This window comes from Palaemon carinicauda, chromosome 17 (assembly GCF_036898095.1).
Source record: "Palaemon carinicauda isolate YSFRI2023 chromosome 17, ASM3689809v2, whole genome shotgun sequence".
Classification (NCBI taxonomy): Eukaryota; Metazoa; Arthropoda; class Malacostraca; order Decapoda; family Palaemonidae; genus Palaemon; species Palaemon carinicauda.
Window position 1 is genome coordinate 68,720,452 of NC_090741.1, and position 26,737 is coordinate 68,747,188.

Below are 26,737 nucleotides of genomic sequence, written 5' to 3' on the forward strand. Positions count from 1 at the left end.
CCTTTGGATTCTTATCAACTTAGCCATCAAATTTCAACTTTACAACAAATTCCCAACATCATTTAAAAGTAAATCCTTTATGACACATGTGTTATTCAAAACTGTTTACCCATTAAAATTCTAAGTTCTCAAGCATTCTACGCATATTAGTTTACTAAATAGTAACATGTTCAATAAACAAATACTTTACTAAAATACATAATAAACACCTCAAATATTGACTAATAACCCAAGGACAAGATACTGGTGATAACTAGGAAAATGAAAGGTGAAATTTGACAAAATATTATATTACAAATCTTACATGAAGGACACTTGATCAAGGTCTGAACTTTCTTGTTGACTTCATCACGTTTATCCTTTTCTTGTCCTTTTCGAACCTCTTTCGTAACTGAGCAAGTTCTGGAGTGAAAAATAAAATATTTTACAATACAAAATAAAATCTAAAAATACAATAATCATGGGAAGTCACAAATTGACATAAACACAGACAAGAAATGAACATTTATATATTCCACCATGTTATCCAGGATTCCTGTCACTAACTAGAAAACCTTCATGATACACATATGATTGTATAAGATTTATGCCTTATCTCTTCAACCTTTGAATGCACCAATATCTGCTTTTCCTTTCTATATTCACACCAGCTGCTCAACCTTTATCATGACTTGCTCTAATCTTAACCTTTCTTTTAGTAATAAATCATTCAGGACAGCTATATGAAAATCTAAGTGGGCAACTTATTTTTCACACTTTTGCATTATTGTCACAATTTTCCTTCTTTCCCAAAATTGTACATGTATTCTATTCTTCAGGCATGGGTAAAATAGGGGCATTCATCTATCCATTCCACCAGACTTTAACAAAATAAATGAAAAAAGAAAAAAAAATAGAGCGTAGTTTAACACAACTATCTAGTCAGATTTTCCCTTTACAAGATTAAACTCTTAATGAGCTCTCTACAATCTAATTTTCCTGAATTCTCATCTGGTCTGTCATCATGTATGATTTCTTCTATGATTTTCTGAGTTATCCTAACTGTTTATGCCATGCTTATTTCACATCTACCTCTCCTTCGACTAAGACCTCCTGTGCCATTCTCATAATATGCCTATCACAGCTAAATCAGTTTGTTTTCCAGCCCCTGGGTACTACATCTCTTTCCAACTTCCATTTAAACATGATGGTCGTGATGCAACCTTGACATAAATCCCAGCAGTTTGTATCAGAACCCTTCAAAGTTTCCCATATACTTTGAATGAGACCTAAACATTGCAGAGATAGACAGCCCTTACACATTCATACATTTTTGCTGTCTACTAAAAAGATCTGGTTATTTACTTGTAATCTAACAATATCTTTTTATATTATTCAAGCTTCTACTTTTTTACCTTGTAATATTTTAATATCAGCTTCATAACAGTGGAACTTCAAAAGTTCAAACTCGCAGCAATTGTTTTTATGTTGAATAGGCTAACATAAGTCCTTTTATAGTTTATATATCAAATATAGGTTTCAATGTTATTAATGTTTTTAAAATGTTTCATTTTTATTTTAATTACTTCTTATATCGTTTATTTATTTCCTTATTTCCTTTCCTCACTAGGCTATGTTTCCCTGTTGGAGCCCATAGGCTTATAGCATCTAGCATCTTAGCTAGTAGTAGTAGTAGTAGTAGTAGTAGTAGTAATAATATTAATAACAATAATAATAATATTGCAAATTAGCAGATCTGACCTTGCAAAGTAACATGGTCCTCCTTCCAAATTCCTTTTACAATTAGCCATTCTTATTCACAGCCATAGAGAGCCCCTGCTCCTTTTATATTTTGAAATCCTAATTATCTCCTATGACATTACTTTTGATATAAAGTACACTTCTTAGTTCACTCATACTTTCTCCTACAATATCCCCAAGGTTAATTTGCCCCTCAACTCTATTCTTTGCGTTCTTCCTAGTCGCCATAACTTTTATCTTTTCTAAAATGATTTTCTAATCCCACTCTCTAATATTTTAAAAGATTCCAGTGCCTGTGGTGTAAACCTTACATCATTCTAAACAACAAGATTCAGGCAGGTAAATGAGACCCTATACAAACCAAAATTATGCTTAAATCGCACACTAGGTGTAATGAAAATTTTAGAGCAAAGTTTAGTTCATTAAAAGAATTACTTGCTAACCAGATGTAGCTTAAATCAACTTACAGATGTGTCCAATTAAAAAAATATAGGCTTCAAGATGGCATAATGAAAAATTAAATGGAAAGATTAAAAGCAAGTCATATAAAAAGAAACTCTATTAAAAATTATTCTTCCCTAAGAGAACGATGGGTCATTTTGATGATGTCACTCAGAGATGCGATTGAATTTTTGTTAAATATTAATTTCAGCTTCATTCTTTGTCTTCATAAACAAATACTACAGTTTGAATAAAAGTAGTCCCACTTTAGTGTCTGAATAAAAAAAAAGGAATAGGAATAAACTGTTCTTTAAATTACCTAATCAATAACTTCTTAATCATAGGGTGTTGTTCTAATACACTACAGATTGTGAGCGATTTATCTTGGGAGCCTGTTTCAGCTGAAGTTTTTAATCATACGTTAAAAATTTAATCTACAGAGAAGTGGTAACTGATCTACAATAACATTTTACAGTTGAAGTAATTCATAATTGACCTAGAAAAACAATAGGATGGCTCTTCACAAGCTGCATGTTTGATATTCTTAAATTGATGCAGTTCATATTTTCAAGGTAAAATAAATCATTTAACATACCTTTGCAAAGAACTTCTATGTTGAAGAAGAAGAAGAAGAAGAAGAAGAAGAAGAAGAAGAAGAAGAAGAAGAAGAAGAAGAAGGTGGTGGTGGTGTTGTAAATGTTTTAGAGACTGAGCACTAAGTGTAAATGATTAAGTAGCCGGTGATTTTAGCCTTTTAGAAGCATTGTAAAATTGTAAAAGCTATTATCCCAGTAATTTCCTTTTCTCTTCTAAGACAGAACGTGCCTCACATGATTCCTAATAGCAAAGCTATGTAGAATTTCCAATAGAAAAACTAAAATCTCTGATGATTTCTGTAAGAGGAGCATCCTTCCTTTTCAGTTTAATTTTGAAATAATGAATTTTAATCAAATATGTTATTTGTACTTTATGCACTTGCCTGACATTCATATTACCATACTTTGTTCTAGATGCTTGACTTACAATTAATCTACCTCCAAAAAACTTAAACATTTGCCATTTTCTTCCCTTCAAGAGGCAACGCCTCTCGCCCACTAGGGTGACACCTGGTAACTAACGGCAAACCATGATGAATGCGGATGCACCTGTCATCTTCAGTCTCATTTAAACTAATCTCCTATACTCTTAATGTTATTAGTCCGTTGAAAAGGGGGGGGGGGATGTATATAAACATCAGGCAAGTATATAAATAACAAGTCTATTATAGAAAATTCCTTCATTTCTATGAATCTCCTTTACAGTTCATTTTGTTAAATCCCATACTCTGACAGAGGTGAGTTTATGAAGGAAAGAGAAAGGAAATTTAAAGACTCAAAATAATACTCCTTTTTTAACCATACTCACATCTTAGTCTAGCACCATATTACCAAACCTTTGCAACTAAGGTTATAACTTGATGCTCCACACCAGATTGTGTTTCTAAATGCTTCTTTTTTACCTTACTTATCTATACTTTACTCTAAATATTGAATCCCAAAATTGGGAAAGAACCCCAAGCTAATTAATTTACCAATTAACAAACTAAAAGAAAACCCTTAGTCCAGTACAAATCCAAATTCGACTTGTCCTGAAAGAAGACATCAACTCTCCAAGCTGAAGGATTAAGAAGTGGCAAAAAAATGCCTTTTTCTTCTTGTTTAGAAACATTGAAAACATGTCTCCTTATGGTTGTCTCCACCATGTCAAATCTCTACACATACATCTGGAAGCAGTGACCATTCATTTGAAAGAATTTACTTTCTTCTGCTTAACTGGGTCTTCCTCATAACTATTTTCCTACGGCTAAATTAACTAGTTTAGCTTTTCAGTCTAGCAAAATTAAAATGCTCTTACCAGACTCTAATGCTTATGGAGGATTAGTCCCAAATGTTATTTTTCCTTACTGACTCCCTAGCTCCTAATTAGCCTGTTATTTTTGGTAAGTTAGTAAAAAGCTGTTGTTTTTGTACTTGTAGAAAGATTAGTGATGTTTCTCCATTGAGTAAATATGTTTGTGGTATTTAGCCCAGCTAATTACCACCCACTTTATCTCAAAGTTTTAAATGTCTTTTGGCAAAATGTCTAAACAGGTATACTAAAGGTAATCTTCTTTTCCTAGTTTGCATTTTGGCTATCATGAAGGTTTGGAGCACATGATGCTCTTCTCAAAATTTCCAATGCTGTACAGAAGTCCCTTGATTGTGATCAGAAATTTTGCAGGATTGACTTAATTCAAGCGGTGCCTTTGACCCTGTTAATCATAAGGTCATTATTTTGAAGCTTAAACAGATGGGAGTAGGTGGGTCTAAGCAACGATATTAAATTTTACAAAGAGTAGTTGTTGATGGGCACCATAATGACTATAGAAATGTAATATCTAGTTTTCCTCAGAATAGTATTCTCAGCCAGTTATTTTTCATACTACTGTATACTATATACAGTATAAATGACATGTGTTTTGGCCTAGAAAACAAGCTCTTTACATTATTTCCATTTCCAAAATGTAGACCTATGGTTGCCAAATCCATTAATTAAGATTTAACTAAATATAGAACACAGTGTAAATCATAAGGCATGAAATTGCACCAAAACAAAACTCAAAGTATGATTGTATGTAGGTTAAGGGCAGTGGTTCCTCAACATCCAGATCTTTGCAATTGTAATTTTTTTTTTGCTTTTTTAAACAATATACAACCTTTCAAATTCTAGGTGTGATTCTTGATTACAAATTTACTTTTGAGAAAACCACAAGTCAGTTTCTTCTTCAACTACACAAACAAATTGCCTTATTGAGAAAGTCTTAAGAATGTTGGTGATAAATCTATCCTTAGAATTGTTTTAATTCATTTATTCTACCTTGTTTTAAGTATTGCTCTCCTGTCTGGTCTTAATTTGTTGTCTAGTAATTTAGTCTATTAAATTTCTTATTCCTGATCTGGATATTAACATAGTTTATATGAGGCTGATCTATTTTAGACTTGTCAATTACCCTAAAATGTTACACATTTTTTTTCATTCATTACTTATATTTAGTTTATTTGCTATTCCCCTATTTCCTTTTCTCACCATGCCACTTTTCCCTGTTAGAGCCCTTGTACTTGAAGCACTCTGCTTTTTCACCCAGGGTTTTAGCTTGAGTAATAATAAAATAATGAAATGATTAAAAAAAATATGTAAAATTAAAAAAATAGTAAAATTATAAAATAAATAATAATAATACTAAAATAATAAAAATAATCAAATAATAAAAATAAAATGATAATAATAATAATAATAATAATAATAATAATAATAATAATAATAATAATAATAATAAAATAATAATAATAGATAATAAGGGGATTTTGATGAAGGAAAAATCTATTTCTGGGCTCCTCCTGTGCCGCCCAGTGAAATGCTCCTTTAGCACCATTTCTAAGGTATACAACTGCTATATATTACCAGAGAAAAAATTGCATAGGAATGCCAGGTTGAACCCAGCTCGCTCACCTATATAAGGTGTCGGTATAATATACTGGGGCATGATAATTCACAACCAGAGGCCTCGCACCATTTAGATATCTCCTCTTCAAAACCCCCGCCACAGCGAGGTGCCGTTCAACACTACTAACCACCAACCCAACCCACGCCAGTGACGTCACTCCTTATAGCACCCAAGGTTTGGGGCCCATGCTGGGAGGGAAGTCAAAGGAGGGTTCACTGGGCGGCACAGGTCTCTCGCCCAGAAATAGATTTTTCCTTCGTCAAAATCCCTTTTCTGGGCTCCTCCTGTGCCGCCCAGTAAAATTGTACAAGAGAAATGGTCCCAAAACTTGGAACAATGCCTGAGGGGAAAGCAAATTAAATTCAAAATAACAACGTATATGGTTTAATCAAGAAAAGGATATACTTGGAACAATAAGTAAACACTTCCTTAACATAAAGAAAAGATTGGCAAAAAGTAAATCTGCAAAATATTCCCAATGGAGGGATGATAGGGACAGCCAGGGACATTAACAGTGGCAATATTAAATATCAATTACAATCTTGAGTGTAAAACAACAAAAATCTATTCGTGGAATAAGGTAATTAACTGACATGATAAAAGGTTACACCATAAGGGTGTAGCTCAGGTAAGACAAAACCAAAACTAAGGAAGGGACAACAAATAAGGCAGGTAAGAGGAAGGAGGATAGCAAGACATAGTTGATTAGGACTCATTATGATCAGGAGGAATCCCATTCCCTGCTGCCACTGTAGTAAATTTTAGGGCTTCCAGAGGTTTTAGATAGTGGCGTTTAAATACTGATGGAGACTTACAGCCTGTATATTTAGTAAGTTCAGCGAAGTTCGTGTGGTGGAAGTAATTAACTGAGGTAGCTACAGCTCGTATATCATGGACATGAGGAAATGAATCAGGGTTAGCCTGTTTAATGAAATATAAAATTTGTTGCCAGATCCCTTTCAGGGTGATGGTACCTCTGTTTTCTCTAATGAATAAGGGCCCTGAGGACTTAGTGGAAGTTCTATTTAAGTAGGCTTTCAGAGTGATTACTGGACATAATGATGGGTCCTGAGGGAGTGGAACAATCTTTCAGAAGGACCATCTGTTCTGGCTGTCCCCATTTTTGGCTAAGAAAACTTTGTCAGGGGAGAGAAGGACTTCCCCTGACGGGAGAAATTCAATATGGCCTGGATCTCTTGTCAAGGCTGCAAGTTTTGATATCCTGGCACCAGAAGCTAAGCTCATGAGGAATAAGGTTTTTCCTTAGCAAGGGTATGTAATCACAAGATTCGTTGAGAGTGTCAGAGGCCAACTTAAGAACATCATTCAAAAACCAGGAAACTGAGCTAGGGCAAGTTGATGGTTTCAATCTGGCGCAAGCTCTTGAGATTGATGAGAAATATGAATCTGTCAGGTTTATGTTAAAACCAATATGGAAAATCTTTTTCAAGGCAGATTTAATTGTAGTAATGGTATTGGCTGCTAGACCTGATTCAAATAGAGTTCTGAAGAAGGTTACTGTCAGATTCATAGTCCTTAACTCCACCTTGGAGTCCTTTAAAAATTTTGCAAGCTTCCTCACAGCTGAATCATATTGGCGAAGGGTGGATTCCATTTTATCAGATTCCAAAAATAGGGTATTCTGAGGATTGATATCTGCACCTTTTTGGGCTGCAAATTTCATGAAGTCCATAAAGTTAGGGCACTGAATGTTTGAGGAAGCGAATACATTGTGAGTTTGTACTATTTGTGTCAGAATTGGGTTGGGTATCTGACGAGGGTGGAGACCCAGTTCCACCAGCAGGGGAAACCAATTGCTCTTGGGCCAGCTGGGGGCTACTAGAGCAACATGGGCTTTTGAAAGTCCTGAGTTTGTCCAACACCTTCATCAGCAGATTTATAGGTGGGAACAAGTAAATCTTCCCCCAAGTGTTCCAGTCTAAAGACATTGCGTCTGTGGCATAAGCCTGAGGGTCCAGGTTGGGGGCCACGTAACACTCTTACTTGTGGTTGGACTCTGTTGCGAAAAGGTCTATCTGGAGACCCGGGACTTGAGACAAGATCCAACGGAATGACTTTAGGTCCAGTGACCACTCTGACTCTAGCGGAGTTGTCCTCGAAAGTGCGTCCGCCACTACATTCCGCACTCCCGCTAGATGGACTGCTGACAGATGCCACTGATTTGATGCTTCCAAGGAAAATATCGCTAACATCACATGGTTGATGTTGCCTGACTTGGAACCCCCTCTGTTTATGCAGCGAACTATGACTTCGCTGTCTAGAACCAGTCTTATGTGCTGTTTCTTGGCTGGGGATGGTCGTCTTAGGGATAGTAAGACCGCCATGGCCTCTAAGATATTGATATGAAGATGTTGGAATATCGTCGACCATAGTCCTTGAACTTTCTTGTACTGGGAGTATCCCCCCCCAGCCTGTTAAGGAGGCGTCTGTGTGAATGACGAGTCTTGGGGACGGGTATTGTAAGGGAACTGACTTTGCCAGGTTTCTGACCTTCGTCCATGGCTGAAGTCTCTTCCTCAGAACTGGTGCAAGTCGAGCTCTTTTGTCCCGATATTTCTCGTTCACTCTGGAGCGCCATACTCGATTTATGTCCTTCAGTCTGGCCTTCAGTTGGTTATCTGTCACTGAGGCGAACTGTAAGGAGCCCAAGATTCTCTCTTGGTTTCTCCTGGACGTCAATTTGTCCTCGAGAAAACGTTTCGTATTCTTTGCTATTTCCGTTCTCTTGGCTTTGGGGAGACATAGCGTGTGGGAGCGTAGATCCCATTGAAGTCCCAGCCATTGAAACTTGGTCTCCGGGACCAGGCAAGATTTCTCGAAGTTGATCTGGAACCCCAAGTGTTGAAGGAATTGAATTACTTTGTTTGTTGCTGTGAGGCAGCTCTCAACGTTGTCTGACCAGATAAGCCAGTCGTCTAGGTATGCAACTATCTGAATTCCTTGAGTTCGTAACTCTTGGATTACTGTTTCTGCCAATTTGGTGAAAATTCTGGGTGCTATGTTGAGTCCGAATGGCATTACTTTGAATGTATAGGCCTGGTTGCCTAGTTTGAAGCCTAGGAACGGACAGAAATGCCTTGCTATCGGAACGTGATAGTAGGCATCTGTAAGATCTATAGAGGTGGTGACGGCCCCATGGGGAAGTAAGGTCCGCACCTGAGAAACGGTTAGCATGCGGAACCCGTCGCATTGAATGTAAGAATTCAGACGGGACAGGTCTAGGATTACCCTTCGCTCGTCTGAGTCTTTCTTTGGCACGCTGAACAAGCGACCTTGAAATCTTAAGTGATTTACAACTTTGATTGCATTCTTCTGCAACAGATCTTTTCCAAATAAGGCTAGCTCCTGTGTTGGGAGTTGATGGAAACTGTCGGTGGAGGGGGCCCTTCTATCCAACTCCACCCCGGACCTCTGGAAATTATGCTGAAGGCCCAATCGCTGAACTTCCAACGACCTCGGAAGGAATAGAGCCTTCCGCCTACCTGAGGGTTCTCAATAAATTGTTGCAGATTTGCCTCCTCGACCTCCGCGTGATCCTCTGCCCTGGGAGAAGGACCTTCCACCACCTCTGTTGTGAAAGTTACCCCTTGCACCGGAGCCTCTGGCACGTTGGTAACCTTGGGAGGTACCCTGGGATTCATAGCTGGGATTAAAGGTCGGGGAAGTAGGGAACGAAGTCGACGCTACTTGACTCTGAGGGACCAACACATATTGTTGTTGGGGTTGGCCCTTTGAAGTGGATGGCTGACTACCCTGTGCCACCGAGATGGGTTGGACCACTTGCAGTGGTTGACGATATTGGGAGGATTGGTAGGGTCGTAACCTTTTCCTGCCCCGAGATTGTACGCCGGTTGGTTCGAACTTCCGTTTTGTAACCAGACCCCACCGAACCTTGAGGCTCTGGTTGACTCTGGCAGCCTCAGAACGTTGTTCACCAGATCCTTCAGGAATAGGTCCGGACCCCAGAACGGGGCTTTAATGAGCTTGTTAGGCTCATGTCGGATAGTGGCCTCAGACAAAACATGTCTGCGGCAACGACGTCTGGCTACTAGGAAGTCGTAAGCATCCAAGATTACGGTCTGTAAAAGAGATTTAGTCAAGACCTTGAAGATGGGCTCTTCTTCGTACATAAAGGAGAGCATTTCAGCCATTGTTCCGGAGTTGATGGTCCTGCTTAGCCTGGTCCGAGCTTCGCACTCGAGGTGGATCAAAGAGTCCGGAAGCCTAGGAAGACGCTCGCTGAACTGTGTGGAAGCACAGTCAGCGGCCAGTTTGCCTGTCGTGAAGGTGGCCGGAGCGTTATGCCAGCACTCGTGGTCTGATGGAAATAGGAGGGAGGTTAGGTCCGTCTCCCGCAGTTGCGGTAACGGCTTGTCCTCACTTATGGCTTGATGGGCTAGATCCATCATTTTAGTCATGCATGGAGTGGGAGTTTGCTCATCTACTAAAAACATTGTGTAGGGGCTTTTGTGAGGGGTAAGCATGGTGTTTACACACTCCCACTCATTCAGTGCTCGGACCCAAGTAGACTGGGCCTGCTCTTTTGGGTAGATAAGGGTCTCCTTAGGGACCTTATCTAGCCTAACGAGAGCTTCATCGGTCAGCTGGACGAAGCCGGGGAAGGGGAATTGGAGACCGGGAGGAAAGAATTCAAAGTCCTCAATAGGACGGGTGCCACAACCCTCAATAGTCAGCATGCCATCCGTATAGGGAGAGTTCAGAGCCATTCTCCACGGGTTATTCTTTGTGAAAGGCGGGAGCTTAGAGGCATCCGGCATGACGTATTGTTGCTGTTGTGGCAACCCTTTCCGCATGAGGCTCTCCATAAGACCCTCTTGGGTCTGCAGTCTGTCTGTAAAGGAAGACATCATGGAACAGATTTGGCTCAGCAACTTACTAGAGAAGGCCTCTGGGTCGAAGGCCGCCAGGGTAGGTATGGGGGCTGTCTGCACTCCCGGACCATGAGAGGAAGAGGAAGCGACAGCGGAGTCTTTTGGCACTCCGGAAGTGGAAGTCTTGCCTGACTTCGAGGATTTGGAAGGCCTGCGAGTCTTCAATAAAGGTCTCCGCTGGGTTTTGACCTTAGGGACAACTGGATGTGGCCTGGTATCAGACCCGGGGTTCCCGGGGAAACCCTGAAAAGAAGAATGATTAGAAGAAGTAGAGAAAGTTGGACTAAGGAGAGGAATCTTAGCCCGGGACCCACCTGCCTCACCTACCTCCCTACCTGGTTCTGGCTTGTCGAGAGCCATAGGTTCCACGTCGAGGTTGATGGAGGCGACGTTGTCCACAATAGAGTCGTTAGTCTGATCTTGGTCCACGGGAATGCACAAGGTTGCGTTGATATCGGCAATGATGGGGTCCGCCACGTCCTTGGGGACCGCTGCCGAGGTTTTAGCGTTAGGGTAGATCAAGTTACACCAGTCCTCAGACAAGACGTAAGGCTGCTTGGCCTTAACGTTGCGGGCGAAGCTGCCTACCCAGACCTTCAAGGTTGCCCGGGCCGAAGACTTAGAAGACTGAGAGATCTGAAAAAAATAGACCGTTACTAATGGTAGTGACTTCGAGGTAAGTGAAAGATCACAATCGATAAGGGACAATTCGATCAGAAATTGCAATATGAAATAGCAGGGAATTAAAGGTTAAACCTTGTGTAAAATTAGATAGTAACGATAGGAATACTCACCGAGTCCGAAGAAAGGGTGGTAACCAACCCGTAGCAGATAAGGCAGTTGTCCGGATGCCATACAAGCAGGTCGTCCATCTGAACACCACAGTCGGCATGTGACCTGCAGACATCGTGGCCGCACGGTTGATGGAGAACGGCCGCACAGGCTGTCATTTGGCAACGGACCATCTGTAATAATAAGAATACATAAGTATCTCTTATAAAGTTAATGTCCCAAGAAGGGACCCAGGGGATCCGGGTATTAAAATTAGGTTAGTATGCAACTGAGATATAGTCTAAGAGTAACAATCCGAACAGAAACAGGAAGGAAAAATTTAGCCTATGTAATAATCTGAGTAACACCCAAGTCCGTATAGTTATGATCATTCGATAAGAGTATTGTCAAAGGCGAAAAATATACTATCCCATCAGCATTGAGGAAGCATAGGGAATTGCAATAGGGTCGACATTATACCGCCTGACCCGGGAGACAGCTGTGGCGGCCCCGGGGGACACAACCAGCTGTCGAGGTAGGTAATCAAAAGGGAGGAAGGGAGGAGCCAATGACCCCTTGCCAACCACAAGAACCTTAACGAACCAAAATAAAAGTAATGACAAAACTCCAATAAAATATTTTAAATTCAAAATTCTAACGAGATTCTTCTAAGAAAAAGTGATTATCATAGGGGTCCCGTGGGGTGCGGGCCGTAACGGAGGGAATCTCGTGGAGTAACCCATACCCGACCGAGATCCCCCCCCAACCGATGGCCAATCAGAGCGGCGGGGGGAGAAAGGCATGTGAGTGAATGAGTGAGTGAGTGAATGAACTAGACTAGAACTAGAGCTAGACTGAAACCCCGGTGGATGTTCTCAGTACCTACTAGTGAGTCATAAGGTATCCCAGGAAGGGATAGTGTGAGGGGGAAAGGTTGAGGTACGAGAGGACTCGACCCGTAATGCCAAACCGCTCACACAAAGTCTCGAGAGACGAGAGGAATCATTGAATTGGAGATGAAGAAATGGGGGGAAGGAGGCAACGAGACTAGCTAATGAGGGGGCAGGAGGCGATCACGTGCATATGAGGGAGGACAGGAGTACCAACCTGACGGATGGAACCACGTAAGCAAAACGAAATGATCATAAACGGAACGAGCAATAAATAATGTAAAATAATGTTAATGTAAAATGATGTAACACATTGAACTGGTATATAAGGCATGCGTAACTTAAAATAAAATTAGCAAGAGAGGGACGCAAGGGAATGGCAGGGGGATAAATAACGGGCAGCCTTCCAGAGCGGGGAGGAGTCGCGCTGGACAGGGATGCCAACATAACTTCTACCTCGGGTAGATGCCGAATGGTAGGAAAACGAATGAAATAACAACTGCTCAGCGAGAGTCCCATTCAAACTAAGCGATAACTAGACTAGATGGTAATCGTAATAAATTATTAATAATATTAATATATAATATCAATATAATAATACAAACACATAATGCAGTAGCAAAACCAACTAGACCGTGCCGAGGCAGGCTTGCCAACCGAGTTCAAAACTATGATACGTAGAATAATATCATAAAACATCAAAATATCCAAAAGCACAATGATGAAGTGTAATTGGTGAGAAAAACTCCAAAATAAGGTTCGAAACAAAAAACAATCAGTATGGAAGACCAATTGTAATACGTTAAGAACGAGCGAAGGAGGTAGCAAGCCTGCAAGGGAGTCGCGAGCGGTTCGACAAGAGGAAAATTAAAAACCTCGAATAAAATTAAAAGTAATGGCAATGCTACCCCCAAAAGTTCAAAACTCATAGATCTGGTACTTAACTTAGATGGGGAGACCAGGGAATCCGACATCTGTACAAAGAAATGAGAAAATTCACCAAAACACTGTCAACAAAATTCACAAGTGAACGAAAGCGGTGCTAAATTAGGAGTGGAGTCACTGGCATGGGTTGGGTTGGTGGTAGTAGTGTTGAACGGCACCTCGCTGTGGCGGGGGTTTTGAAGAGGAGATATCTAAATGGTGCGAAGCCTCTGGTTGTGAATTATTACGCCCCAGTATATTATACCGACACCTTATATAGGTGAGCGAGCTGGGTTCAACCTGGCATTCCTATGCAATTTTTTCTCTGGTAATATATAGCAGTTATATACCTTAGAAATGGTGCTAAAGGAGCATTTCACTGGGTGGCACAGGAGGAGCCCAGAAATAGGATATTTGATCCTCCTAGTATCCCTCTCCAATTTGTCAAACTGTAGCATTTCTGCTATCCAGAACAAATATTCCAACCTGGTTCCACTATTTCTAAATATGAGCTAATGCTGTCAAGTTATCTAAAAAAAAAACCTTGAATATTGAGCTTGAAGGACTCTGAACACAGCGAGAAGTCCTGGAAATTGATACGAAGCGTTGATTCTTGCGATCAATTTCCCTTACAGATGGAAATAATCTAGTGTTGCTTCCCACCCTTTGTGTGTGAAGCATCTGTGAACAGAGGGATCTGGAATCCTTAGAAACTACCTAGATTAATAGAAGAGGATTATCCTACCAACTAAGGAGTTGAAGTTGATTCTTCATTATTGGAATAGTGATTGGCTAGATTGAATATCTCCTTCCGATTTCAATTGAGGTGACATTGAAATGCTCTTAATTTTAGCTAACACATCAGCAGGAACTTCTCTAGGGAAGCCATGGTCCCAAACAGCCTCATCCACATCTGAAATGAAAATGACCTCATCTTCTTGAATTTCCCCAACAACAGTAAAAAAAACTGAATCCTCTTTTCCAACGGAAAAACATGAAAACATTACCATTCCCAAATAAAGATTCTTCCGGGTCTGATCAGAAGAGACTTCTAAAACTGACCAGGATGACATGAAACCTTATCCAATCGGAGACAGAATCCATCATACTGGTGAAGATTTGTAGGTGTCCTCAAATTGAAACAGAAGCACCTAAATTGGTGAACTTTAAACCTCTTATGAAACAATGGAATTTTCTCGAATCTACATGATAGTAATGTGAAAGTAAGCATTTGTTGTGTCAACTGAAAATGTACAATTTCCTTTCCATACTGCCCACAGTATTTCCATAAAAATCTTGTTGAGACTTGAAACATCTAGTACAAGTCTCCAAACTCACAAAGCTTTAGAAACTCAGAATAACATATTGTAAAGACCCGGAGATGGTTTCAAAACCTCTCCACTAGAAGTTTGCCAGTCTCTAATGACAAAACCTTAGACTTTGCTGAATGGATAAACAGCCTGGGAGTGGTACTGGTATCTTGGACAAGGGAGGATTGAAGAAAAGAACTATTCAGTAACCCTCCTTGACCACAGCGGACATCCATGGATCTGGATGCAAGGACTAGCCGAAGAAGTTGACGCTTCTGCCCTAGAGCGCCAGTTCTTTGAGATGGCCTTGAGATCCTTCCTTTCCCTTGGTTGACAGACAAAACCCCCAAGAAGAGACAGAATTTTCTTCTGAGTTGTTTCTTTCGGCTTCTGGACTTCTGGAGCTATGGGAGGAGGTACTGGTGTCCTCGTAGAATCCAAAGGTGTTGGTTGGTCCAGCTCTATCGGAGACAGCCAATAGGAGTCGGTACTTATATGATCACTCTCGAACCTCTGCCCGTCCTTATGACTAGGGTGTCTCCTGCAGGAGGAGTCGATAGATGACGTCTCCTCTTCCACTGCAGGTTAATCGAGATGATACCTAGGCTGTATTGCAGTCATGACCTTCTTAGGAGAGCTGCAGTGAGGTGTCTATGGTAGGGGCCTCTGTTTTGTTGGAGTGCTGTTATGTCGTGTGTAGAGGGCTAAAAGACCTGGAATATCTTGAGACTTCAAGAGGAATCACATGGGTACCTAGAGGAGGAGCTGTTGGAGGCTCATAAATCCCCTCTGCGAATTCCTGTCGTACCGCTGATAACATGTTCGCAAACCATTTGTGCTTTGCAAAGGGTCAAGCTTCCAGATGAGTTTTCTTGGGAAATTTACTTGCCTTCAGCAGTGTCTCAAAGGTGTAGAAAGGCTTGCTGGAATGCTATGTTCAATCGATGTATTCTTTTCCTTAGTGTCATTCGCTCTAGTTACCTGATGTTCATTGCCCAGTTGTCATCAAAAGACTGTGACCGTTGGCGAGGTGAACATTGACAGGGCAAACATTGTTGGCAGGGAGAATGTTTTTGTACTAGCGAACGTTTCTGGCGAGGTGAACGCTGGAGTGGCGAGCGCTGGAGTGGAAAATGTTGCCCGAGACGATCGTTGTTGGGGAGATCGCTGGTGAGGCTAACACTGTCTAAGAGAGCATTGGTGAAAAGATCACTGGTGAGGCAAACATTGTCAGAGAGCGTTGGCAAGGAGATCGCTGGCGAGGTGAACGCTGACGAGGTGAACGCTGACGAGGTGAACGCTGACGAGGTGAGCATTGGCGAGGCACACGCTGGAGCGGCAAGCACTGGCGTGGAGAATGTTGCCAAGACGATCGTTGTTGGTGAAATCGTTAGCATTGGCGAGGAGATCGCTGGCGAGGTAAATGATAGGAAAGTAAATGCTGGCCAGGGGAGCGTTGATGAGGCGAACGCTAGTAAGGTGAACGCTGATGAGGCGAGAGTTGACGGGGAGACTTCTTTCGAGCTAAATGCTGCCAAGGTGAACGCTGGCGGCTAGCAATAGTGAGGCGAGTGTAACTGCCTGATACATGTCTGAGAGTGCTAATGTAATATGTTGTGTGACATCGTTGGTAGTGCACAGTGTACTTCAGAAATTGTTGAACCGGAAGGTTTGCGAGGGGGCAAATATGGTCTAGCAAACTAGCTACTGTACTCTGGACTAGTGAGGATATTGCAGAAGAGTTAAAACTCTCACTAAGCAGAGGAGTTCGCCCAGCCCCTCACTAAGAGTAGGTGGATGGGCGCACTCCCCGAGGTGAGAATTTGTGTCAATTTGCTCGCAGCAAGACAAACTAGACGCTGACTGATGAGGTTGACGCTGCCGTGATTGCAGAGAAGGTTTACTATGTCAGAAATAAAAACCTTAGGCACTACTCCCGGAGAAGTAGGCCTAGCAGAACGGAAAACATTTTGCTGTGTCCTATGGACATGACAATGAGGGGCAAGAGTTGTAAACAGCTGCCAAACCCCTTCATTGTCTCGCTCTGACAAGCTATGCTCTGAAATGCTTAAAGGCAGCATGGAGGAGTCTTGTACTCACTAGCAAAATCCTCTGAGAGGTGCCCAATCAGAGGGGTGACGAACTTCTGGGAGCGATGGCGATCATCAGCAAACTTTGCATACCCTCAGCCTACTGAGAAGACTCAGGTTGAGGGCAGGCATCAAAAGCAACAGGCAAAACCTGGCCACGGCCAGTTTCTGGGTTCACCCCGAAGAGATCCTCTGATGAGAAACACCAAGGAGTACTCAACTACTTCTCTTGCTTAACTACTGAAGTACAATTCAGTAGGTTGAACAAGAGGCGTTGAGACTACTGCTGGTAAGGACACGAGAGGTTCCTCTGGCCTGCGGTCTTCGGAATCTCTAAGGGGGAGACTGAAGTCTTCACCTTGGGGTGCAGGTGAATGCTCCCACTGTGTCCCCGCTCACAGAGCCTAAACAAGCCGTTCCTTAGAAAGAGAACCCAAAATCCCCAAGTTTAGCCACAACTGTCACAAAGTACTCCCTTATGTTCGAGGGCGGTGCCACTTCACTAAGGGGAGCGACGGGGGCTTCTCTGTCAAGTTATCCGGGAGTCACTCTTACTCGAACGTTCCCCAGAGTTTCGAAACTGGTCAATCAGACGGAATGGCAAGATCGAGCCGACAAGCAAGGAAGTCTAGGCTTCTTCCCCGTTGAGGATGAACCAAAAGGGGATGAGTCCCACTTACAATTCTTCTTTCATCGTCTAGCAAATCTCTGCCACTGGGAGGATGGGCACTACCTACACAAATTATACCGAGATTATTGGGAGCACGAATGGCGATGCAGGAAGGACAGAGGTCGTGTGGGCCCGTCTCTACGGCGGACATGTAGGTGCCGCATTGGCCCCCTTCCACACCTAGACAAACAGGCATGGTTTGAATCTCCCAACACAACACAACACTTCCAGTTTTAACAGGAAAAGGGGTTCAAAAGAACTAGCCAGTTTAACAAAAGGTTTACGGGAGAGACAGGCAGGAATGTCCGATCTCTTCCAAGCCAAAATAAAAAGTTGATGTAACTCAACCAGTGAGTGTGTAAGCAGGGTCACTAGTCTGGGTAGTTATATCTTGCTATATATTCAGGATTCACCGAATAATATCCACTGTAATGAGCGAAAGGATTTGTATTCATGTCGGAACAAAACTAAAATTGACATAAGAGCCAACACTGACAAGAGACTAATGATAGCAGGTGTGTCTGCCCACACCATGGGTTGCCATTAGTTGCCCAGATAACATCTTGAAAGGAAGAAAATTTTAAATCATTTAGTATTTTGTGGTAGCATCAATGTAAGTCATCTTTGAGAACAAAGTAATATGAACATCAGGGGAGTTTCAGGGAAATAAATGTAAATTTCCCTATTTCTTTGGGGATTACAACTCGGCATACCACGTTCCACGTAATGATTTTTAAAAGGAAAAATGAGACACCAAACAGTGCACATAAATAGTACAGTACTTACTGTCAATTTTGCTCAGTCTTTGTTGAAAGGCATAGAATTTCACTAGTTCAGCCTGCTTTTTTTCTTACTCTTAGTTTTCTTCTTAAATTCATTCTCTTTCAACAACTTCGGCTTTACAGTTTTCCTGGAAAAAAATTCTAATTTACAAATATTCAAACCAATGAACGAGAATTTTTATACAGATTAAGGTACTAGAAAAATTGCCAAGCTAAATTTCCAAATGAACCAAGTTTCTTTACTAATATTGTAATAATTCACTCAAAGAACAATACAAAAGAAATCTAAATGATGCAGAGACTAAAAAACTAGAACTCACACCAACAAAAAGGTTTAATTTGACCCCATAAACAAACTTACACTGATCACAAAAATCTTAACTTTGGTTTAATTTGTTAACAAAATACTTGCTAATCACTGATATCATATAATTATATATTTAATTTCTATCTAGCTCAAAGAATGCCATTACTTCCTCAAAATAGATAGTTTGTCAGAGTGATGCATTGCTTTGTAAGTCATCCATAGCATAACACTCCTATATCCAGACCAACTTTGCCAACAACATATGAACATTGATCAATAAGAATAATTATTATTCAAACAAGTTGAGTTTCAAAGTCTCTCATAGAACTGGCCTAATGGAATTTCGTTTGAATGAATGTTTAAAAAAAGACAAAAGTGAAGAAATAGACAAAAGAATGGGAAAAAAACAAAAAGCCAAAGGGAGAATGGATGCCATAATGAAATTATAAAACACCCAAAAGTAAGGCATTATAGCAGTTTCTCATATGAGCTACATATTTTTATTGTTTTCATTGAGGGAGAAATCCTATTTGAAATTAGTCTTCTTAAATAAACATGCTCCATCAGCACCAGTAATTTTGTATAAAATCTTCACTATCTTATCGAATATGCATAAAGGACCAAACAAGGTTTGCCTTGGTACAAACATCAATGCATCTTCAGGGCAAAATACAGTAACTAAGAAACAATAAGGTTACTTCTGGGTTTTGTTTTCACGGCCAAACAATAAAGAAATTCGGTAGATGTGGACTGCGGCATGATACGTTGTCACGAACAACCGCTATCCATGGTGCAGCCTGCTTGGGACAAGCGTCTCATCACAACACTTTTGTGGTCAAAGACTGCAGGGATGGCTGAGGCAGGACCTTTGGTAAATGACTCAGGTTTGCATAGCTAGAACAAATACAAATTCTTTTAAATTTGTAGTTTCTTCCTATGTGGATACAAACTTCTGAGCTATTTAATGGGGAGTCTTCCTTAGGAGGGGGGAAGTCTTCGCAAAGTAGGAGATCTGCCTTTATCCTCTATATATAGTTAAAGTGAATTATTTGTGAACAGTTCTGCCGGCTCGTAGGAGGCATGGCTTTTTATGTCAGCCACAAATAAGCTATTCTTACCTGCATTAGGGAGAATTTCAAGAGGGCTTCAAGTCCGATCAGAATCACTATTCACCTTTATACTTACAATCACCCTTAAATGCAGAGAATAACTGATACCTGAGAGCTAGAAAAAAATTAGACTATTTGTTATGCAGCCACAAGGGGGACTTACAAAAAGGTGTCTAAGGTCTAAGGACTTGTGTGTGTGTGCAATTTTTAAGGTAGATGTTAATAAAAAAAAAAAAGGTTTGTCTTTTCAAGACTCCTGCTTTTAGAACCTGAGCTACCGAGTGGATTTTGCGGAATGCCAACGTTGTTGCAAGCCCACGAATGTCTTGTGCCCGAGTGGGGGGGGGGGGATTGGAGACACTTAAGTTTCTCTTAACCGGAGAGAAATGATATTTCCAGAAACTTTCTTTTTGGATCGGCCAGCGCTCACAAACAGATTGGAGATTCTGGGCCTAAGATTCTTTGTTCTTTTCAGGTATTTACATACTGCTCTCACAGGACATAGTAATATATCATCCAGGTCATCAGTTACCTCTTTGAAAGACAAGATCATGAAAGAGTCAAATCTGAAATAATCAACCTGATTTTGGGTTTTAGCCACAAATTCAGGAACAAAGGACAAAGATAGTTCTCTCCACCCACTGGAATATGACAATGTGAGATATACCAAGAAGTTCACTCCTCTTGGCTGAAGCTTAGGCAACGAGGAAGAATTTTTTTCAAGGTAAGATCTCTTTCTAAGACTTTGTGGTTAGGTTTGTACAGGGCTTTCTTTAAGGCCCATAGTACTTTAGTCACACCACAGGAGGAGAGTTTTAATTCTGGAAGAGGGCAAGACTACTCAAAACTTCTCATTAGGACTGAGAGGTCTGATAGGTCCAACCCTTTCAGTTTGAAAAGGTGGCTCAAGGACGAGTGGTAGCCTTTCACTGCTGTGACTGAAAGGGCCTTCTCGTCCCTTAAGAACACCAAGAAGTCTTGCAATCAAGGGAATAGGGGCATCAAGTGAAGCAATATTCCTCCTATGACACCAATCACAGATTTTCCACTTTGCCTGATAAACTGGTGCTGAAGACTATTGGAGGTATCCACAAAGTTATTTTGCAGTTGGTTTTGAAAATTCTTTCTTTTGGAGGTGACGCTTGATAGTCTCTTAAAGCCGTGAATTAACAAGTAGGGAACTGCTTCATGAAATTTTCTTATGTGAGGTTGGCATAAAAGGTTTGGCCCTTTTTGGAAGTTCTCTTGGAATTTCCGTTAGAAGTTCCAGCAGGTCTGAAGACCACTCCACTGCCGGCAACCTTGAGGCCACTAGCATTACTATGACTCCCTTGTATGTTCTTATTCTGTTCAGTGTCTGACGAATCAGACAGAATGGCGAAAAGGCGTAAAAGTTGAGGCCGTCCCAAAAAGTATTGAAATGCATCCTTCCATCGCTGCAGCTTGGTCTGGGACTGGAGAGCAATACGCCGGGAGTTTGTGATCCAGGTGGGTGACAAGCATGTCTAGAGATGGGGACCCAACAAAGTCACAAGTCTCTTTAGCACTAGAGAAAGTAAAGACCATTTGGAACCAACTGTCGTCCCTTGACGGCTCAGTTGATCTGCAAAGACATTTCTCTTCCTAGAAATGAACCTTGCTGAGAGAGAGATTGTCTGGGACTGTGCCCATTTGAGAATCTCTACTGCTAGGTTGCATTGCAGGAAAGTGGCTACGCTTATTTGTTTGGAGATGTAGGCCACTACTGTGTTTTCGCTCCTCAACACCACGGAATGACCTTTTTAAAGTCTGCAAAGTGGAGTAACACTAGATATGGCCCTTTCATTTCCAGGAAGTTTATATGGAAGTTCTTGTCTCCTTTTGACCACAGGCCCAAGATGTGTGTTTCCAAAATGAGGGCCCCATCCTTGGCGAGATACATCTGTGAACAGCTTGAGCTGTCAGGGAGGAGCCTGAAGGGGGGGGGGGGGGCAGTTTTCCCATAGGCAGGTTGTCCTTGTTCAGCCACCACAGATCTGATAATACCTCCAGCGGTACTTGGAGTAGGGTTGCAGGGTAGTCTGAGGTCTGGGACTACTGGGTCTTTAGGGTCCACTGCACTGAGCGCAGATGCAATCTCCTCCCCAGGGGAACGAGCTTCTCTAGAGTGGAGCGGTGACCTAACAGTTTCTGCCATGATATGGCTGGCAGAAGGTCCAATTTCAGGAAAGTTTCTGCCAAAGTCCTCAACCTTGTTATCCTGACAGCGGCTGGGAAGGCTTTGGCTATGTCCTTGCCTAGATACCTGATGGACTGGTTGGAGACTAGACTGGACTTCTGCAGGTTCAGTTCAACTCTTAACTCCCTGCTCAGATCTAGTAATGGGGACTCTGCCAAGAGAAGCGAATTGTCTAGATATCTCATGAGCCTGATGCCCATGCAGGTACCTAACTCGATACAAGGACAAAGACTCTAGTAAATACACATGGGGATGTGGACAGGCTAAAGCACAGCACATTGAACTGGAACAGTATTTCCTAAAAGCAAACACTTAGGTACTTCCTTGAGGTAGGATGGATGGGGACCTGAAAGTAAGCATCTTTCTGGTCTATGGTTAGAAGATAGTCGTCCTTCCTGATAGTTGGCCAGGCCACCAGCCACCCGTTAAGATACTACAGCTACAGAGTTATGGGGCCCTTTGACTGGCCAGACAGTAAAATGTAGGATTCTTTTCTCTGGTTACAGTTCATTTTCCTTTTGCCTACACCGAATGGTCTGGCCTATTCTTTACGTATTCTCCTCTGTCCTCATACACCAAAGGAACACCGAGATTACCAAACAATTCTTTTTCACTGAAGAGGTTAACCACTGCACTGTAATTGTTCAGTAGCCACTTTCCTCTTGGTAAGGGTAGAAGAGACTCTTTAGCTTTGGTAAGCAGCTCTTCTAGGAGAAGGACACTCCAAAATCAAACCATTCTTCTCTAGTCTTGGGTAGTGCCATAGCCTCTATACCATGATCTTCCAATGTCTTGGGTTACAGTTCTCTTGCTTGACGGTACACTCAGTCACACTATTCTGTCATATTTTGCTTACTCTTCTTTTGTTAAAGTTTTCATAGTGCATATAGGAAATATTTATTTTAATGTTACTGTTCTTAAAATATTTTAATTTTCCTTGTTTCCTTTCCTTACTGGGCTATTTTCTCTAGGGTTGTAGCTTAGCAAGTAATAATAATAATAATAATAATAATAATAATAATAACAGAGTACCAGGTAAGCCATGTCTGGGTCAAAAGGGAGGGGACTCTGACCAGTGACAGAGTTAACATAGAAATGTCTCTGATGCAGTAGAGGTAATAGCGGAAGTTTTGATGACCTGCTCACCTTTAAGGAGTGTTCTGCTAATATCAGCAAGTTCAGAAACTCTGGCGTGTCTCTTGTTTGGTTAGAAAGAGGTACGTCAAATCTTAGTTTTGGACTTTGAGACCAAGGGAAGGTATCATCAATAGCTCACTGTCTACTAGCGGTCTAGGCTAGTGACGGGTCCTTTAAGCTTCGTAAGCGATGGACGAGCTTCACAATTTTAATAGAATGTGAAACTTCTGAGCTTACTACAGGAGCCTCAATAAGGGTAAATCAACAGAGCTAGTACTTGCACTTGCTAAGAGGTTATTTGGAGAGTCATCAATCGTAATAACATCTCTTTGGGGATGCTCTGTCTTAACAGAGCTCTCAATCCTTCCTCCAACGTCCTTTCTCTCCCTTAGATAACGGGGAGAGGAAGCAGCAAAGGAGTGGGAGGAATCCAGTTTGCTCCCAAAAAAAGGAATCATCATCTCTGTCTTAATCGGGAAGCCGAGAAATTGAAGTCTCTCTCAAAACTTGATTTACAAAGCGAGAGTGAGTTCTCAAAACTCTGCCATCTTGAATGTCTACGGCAGGGCCCACATCTACGTCTCCCCGTCCACTTGTCCACATCGGATGGGGGGTAATCCTCAGGAAGGGGGGAAATCTCTCACACCCTTTATCACTTTTTGTACCTGAAAAGACTTCTCTAATAAAAAGAAGTGTTCAAAAGAACGCTTATTCTGATATTCACGACCCTCAGACGAAGTGTAAGAACGTGGTCTATCTGGACGATTAGTGGGTTTCTTAATTTAAGACGCATGGTTCTTATTCATGTATGGAAAGATTCTATCGTGTCTGTCGATAGCCAAGAGTTTACAAAACTCTAGGGGACTCGAGACTTCCGAGGAAAATCATTATGCCTATCATAAGGGCATATAGTCCTGTTCCTGAATTCAAGATCACGACACTGCGGAGGAATACTCTCACGCGTCAAGATAGCAGCACCTTCAGTGACATCACGACGCTTGGGGGTGACAACTTGCTTGGATCTGTCGACCTACCTCAGCTGCACGGGGTAGCCTCACGCGGCGTGTACAGTGACATCATGAGGCCTGGATGCGTTGGCACATTCATGACTGAATGTTTGGCCTAACTGCACTTCTAGCTTAAAATCTAGGTAAAGCAGGAATTGTTACACTTGACTTTCCAGATTTAGGAAGCTGAGAAGGAGAAGCCCGCGTTGGGAATGAAGGAATTGCCACCTCTGGAGGGGGGGAAACAGCTTTAGCAGTCTGGCCACCCTCATAGTAGAACGAAGACTATCTCTCTCCTCATTTTGGGCACTCTTCTGAGGAGTTCTCTGCCAAGGACCCCTAAGAGTACAAGGCAAACCTTTTTCGATAACACAAGCTGGAGATCGGCTGCTAGGCTCTTCCAACACGGCTGCCTCGGTACGAGGGGAAATAACATGTTAGTCTCTAAGGTCTTGACGTGAACAAGAAGCATGCACTGTTTTAATGGGAGAGACTTCAACAGCAGTGAATATCTGATTTGCATATTAAGATAGATAAAGATTTCCACTCCACAAACTTGGGAGGGTGGGGGTGGGGGTGGGGGGTTGGATACATTGACAGATTTGGCACTGAAGCATGCAGCGGATCTGGGTCAGGGAACGTAGCCTTCGCGGCCAGGGGTCTGTGATAAGAACAAGTTCCACCACATAATGCACATTAACACTTGGATATACAATATTAACAAAGTGGCCATCCCCTCCAGGATAGAAGCCCAAGTGGGTGCCTGACAAGAGGGCCCTTGAGGGGAGATAGTGTTCGACACCACAACTACCTTTCGTTTCTTCTCACAGGAAGTAGGAGAGCGATCCGTCTTGGTTCACTTCTGGCAGGAACGATATCTATCCCAGTGGGAGGACGACCACTCTCTACAATACTAACATGGAGATTATACCAAACATCTTTTCCCTCCACAAAACAGGCATACTTGGTAAGGGTCCACTTCTACCTGGCTCATAAAAGTGCAACACAAACGACCAGTACGGTCTGGTCAGGAACGCATCATATTCGACAGTTGAAAATAAGGCACACACTCGAAACACAAATAATGAAATAGCAAGTGAACTAATCGAGGCGGACGAGCGGATGAAGCGGTTGTCTGATCGTAAGGGTACGTCCTTCTACCTCTGTGGCCAGAAGTTAAGAGGTGAGACAACTGCCCCAAGCAGGTTGCGTCAAGGATAGAGGTTGCCCCTGGCAACGTATCATGGCGCAATCCACCTCTACCGAATTTCTTTTTTGTCTGGCCATGAAAACAAAACCCCAGAAGAAACCCCATTAAATGACCAAGAACTTTGTATCCACGAAGGAATAAATAGTGGTTCTATCTTTAAGATACAGTAATGGAAAAGTTGCATCTTAAATGATCCAACAGCAACTGGATAGTTATCAGGTCTTCCACACAGTAAATACGCATGTTTTACAGAATTACCACTTGGCAATCGAGATGTCTTTACAAAAGCATTTGGAAGTTTATGCACTTTATTTCCATACCAATATTACCACACCTACAACTATTTCTACTATTTCTATCAGTCAAATAAATAATGTTTTCCTATCAAGCTAGACAATGTGATCAGTTTCCAAACAATAGAATATTGCTTTTCTCTGGCTTAACAGACAATGACCAGGCATATAATCACAAAGAAGACCTATATAAGATGAAAGATGAAACCACCACGTGGACGTAGAAATCTAAAAAATTCCTGTTTCAACTCTGTCAAATGGTTTTTCATTAATTCTTTTATCAATAATATCAAAATTTACAATATAAATCTTTTAAACACTACAGGTTCAGAAAGGTTTTACACTTTTTCGCATGATATTCTTAATGTCTTTCTCCTCAAATTTATATTGTGAACTACAGTAATGTAATTTATGAAGCTTAGACTTTTTTTCTTATTTCAGGTTGTTAAGTCAGATTTTCTCCTTTGTACTTATTCTCAGCCTTTTTTTGAGAACTGCAATCATGTTGCTATTATACTGTATTAATTTCTATTCACTTTTTTTTTTTTATATATAATCGACTAAAACAGTAGGAATCTGCCTCAGTGTTGCTACTGCATTTGCCTAGTGCTGAATACACCAATAGTACTGCACGCACATACTGGGTTTTAAGAAATCTTTTTTAATTAACAGTAAGTGATAAGTTGAAAATTACTCTCAAACAGTGGGAAATGACTCTACTGTACTAACATTGCAAGTTTAAAGACACCAATATACAAGAAACATAATATCTTTAGTGTTATTAGCTCTTATAATAGCAGAAAAATGACGAACTTATAATAGAGTTTGTATTTTTCCTAACATACAAATCCAAATTCTTTACTATAGGAGATATTCTAGCGCAATCTGGAAAATACAGCAGAAAAACCTTAACAAGGTCGTTAACGACCGGGCCGGTAGTTATCCACCTGTTAGGGGTGGGGGACTGCCGGCCGGTAGCTACTGAATACCTTCAATCGGATTCTAGCTAGGACTATATTAGGGGGCGGTGACGGAGGGAAGATTTGAGTAAGGAATTCGGGTTTGTATGTTAGGAAAAATACAAACTCTGTTATAAGTTTGTCATTTGTTCCTACACTAAATACAAACCCTCATTCTTTACTATAGGAGACTTAGTCTTGAGGTCAGAGTGGATGAAGGGTTCCCTATTCCTAGGGAAGATAGTCCTCAGACTAGACTCTATTGATGAACAAATCTCTCATTAACTTTTCTTTGTAGATCCCCAAAATCTTAGCACAACTGAAGGTTTGTAACTATGTGGAAACACAAGTTTCAGTATGAAGAGGGTCGGGAATAATGACTAGGACCCTTTCATACATAGGATTCCCCTGACCTTGAAAAGGGGAATCCTCGTGACAATGAG

The 26,737-nt window shown here is 41.4% G+C and overlaps 1 protein-coding gene across 2 annotated transcripts in view; it reads right to left on the reverse strand.

Moving 5' to 3' along the window:
- Positions 1-274: 274 nt before the first annotated feature.
- Positions 275-26,737, reverse strand: part of LOC137656123 (ribosomal RNA-processing protein 7 homolog A-like) — a 50,839-nt gene continuing 24,376 nt past the window's right edge. The window contains exons 5-6 of one of the 2 annotated variants that reach the window (XM_068390299.1): positions 18,059-18,182; positions 275-402 (exon numbers count right to left, since the gene is read on the reverse strand). The gene's annotated coding sequence lies outside the window, so the exon portion shown is untranslated. The remainder of the gene's footprint in view (positions 403-18,058; positions 18,183-26,737) is intronic. The other variant, XM_068390300.1, reaches the window with a different exon arrangement.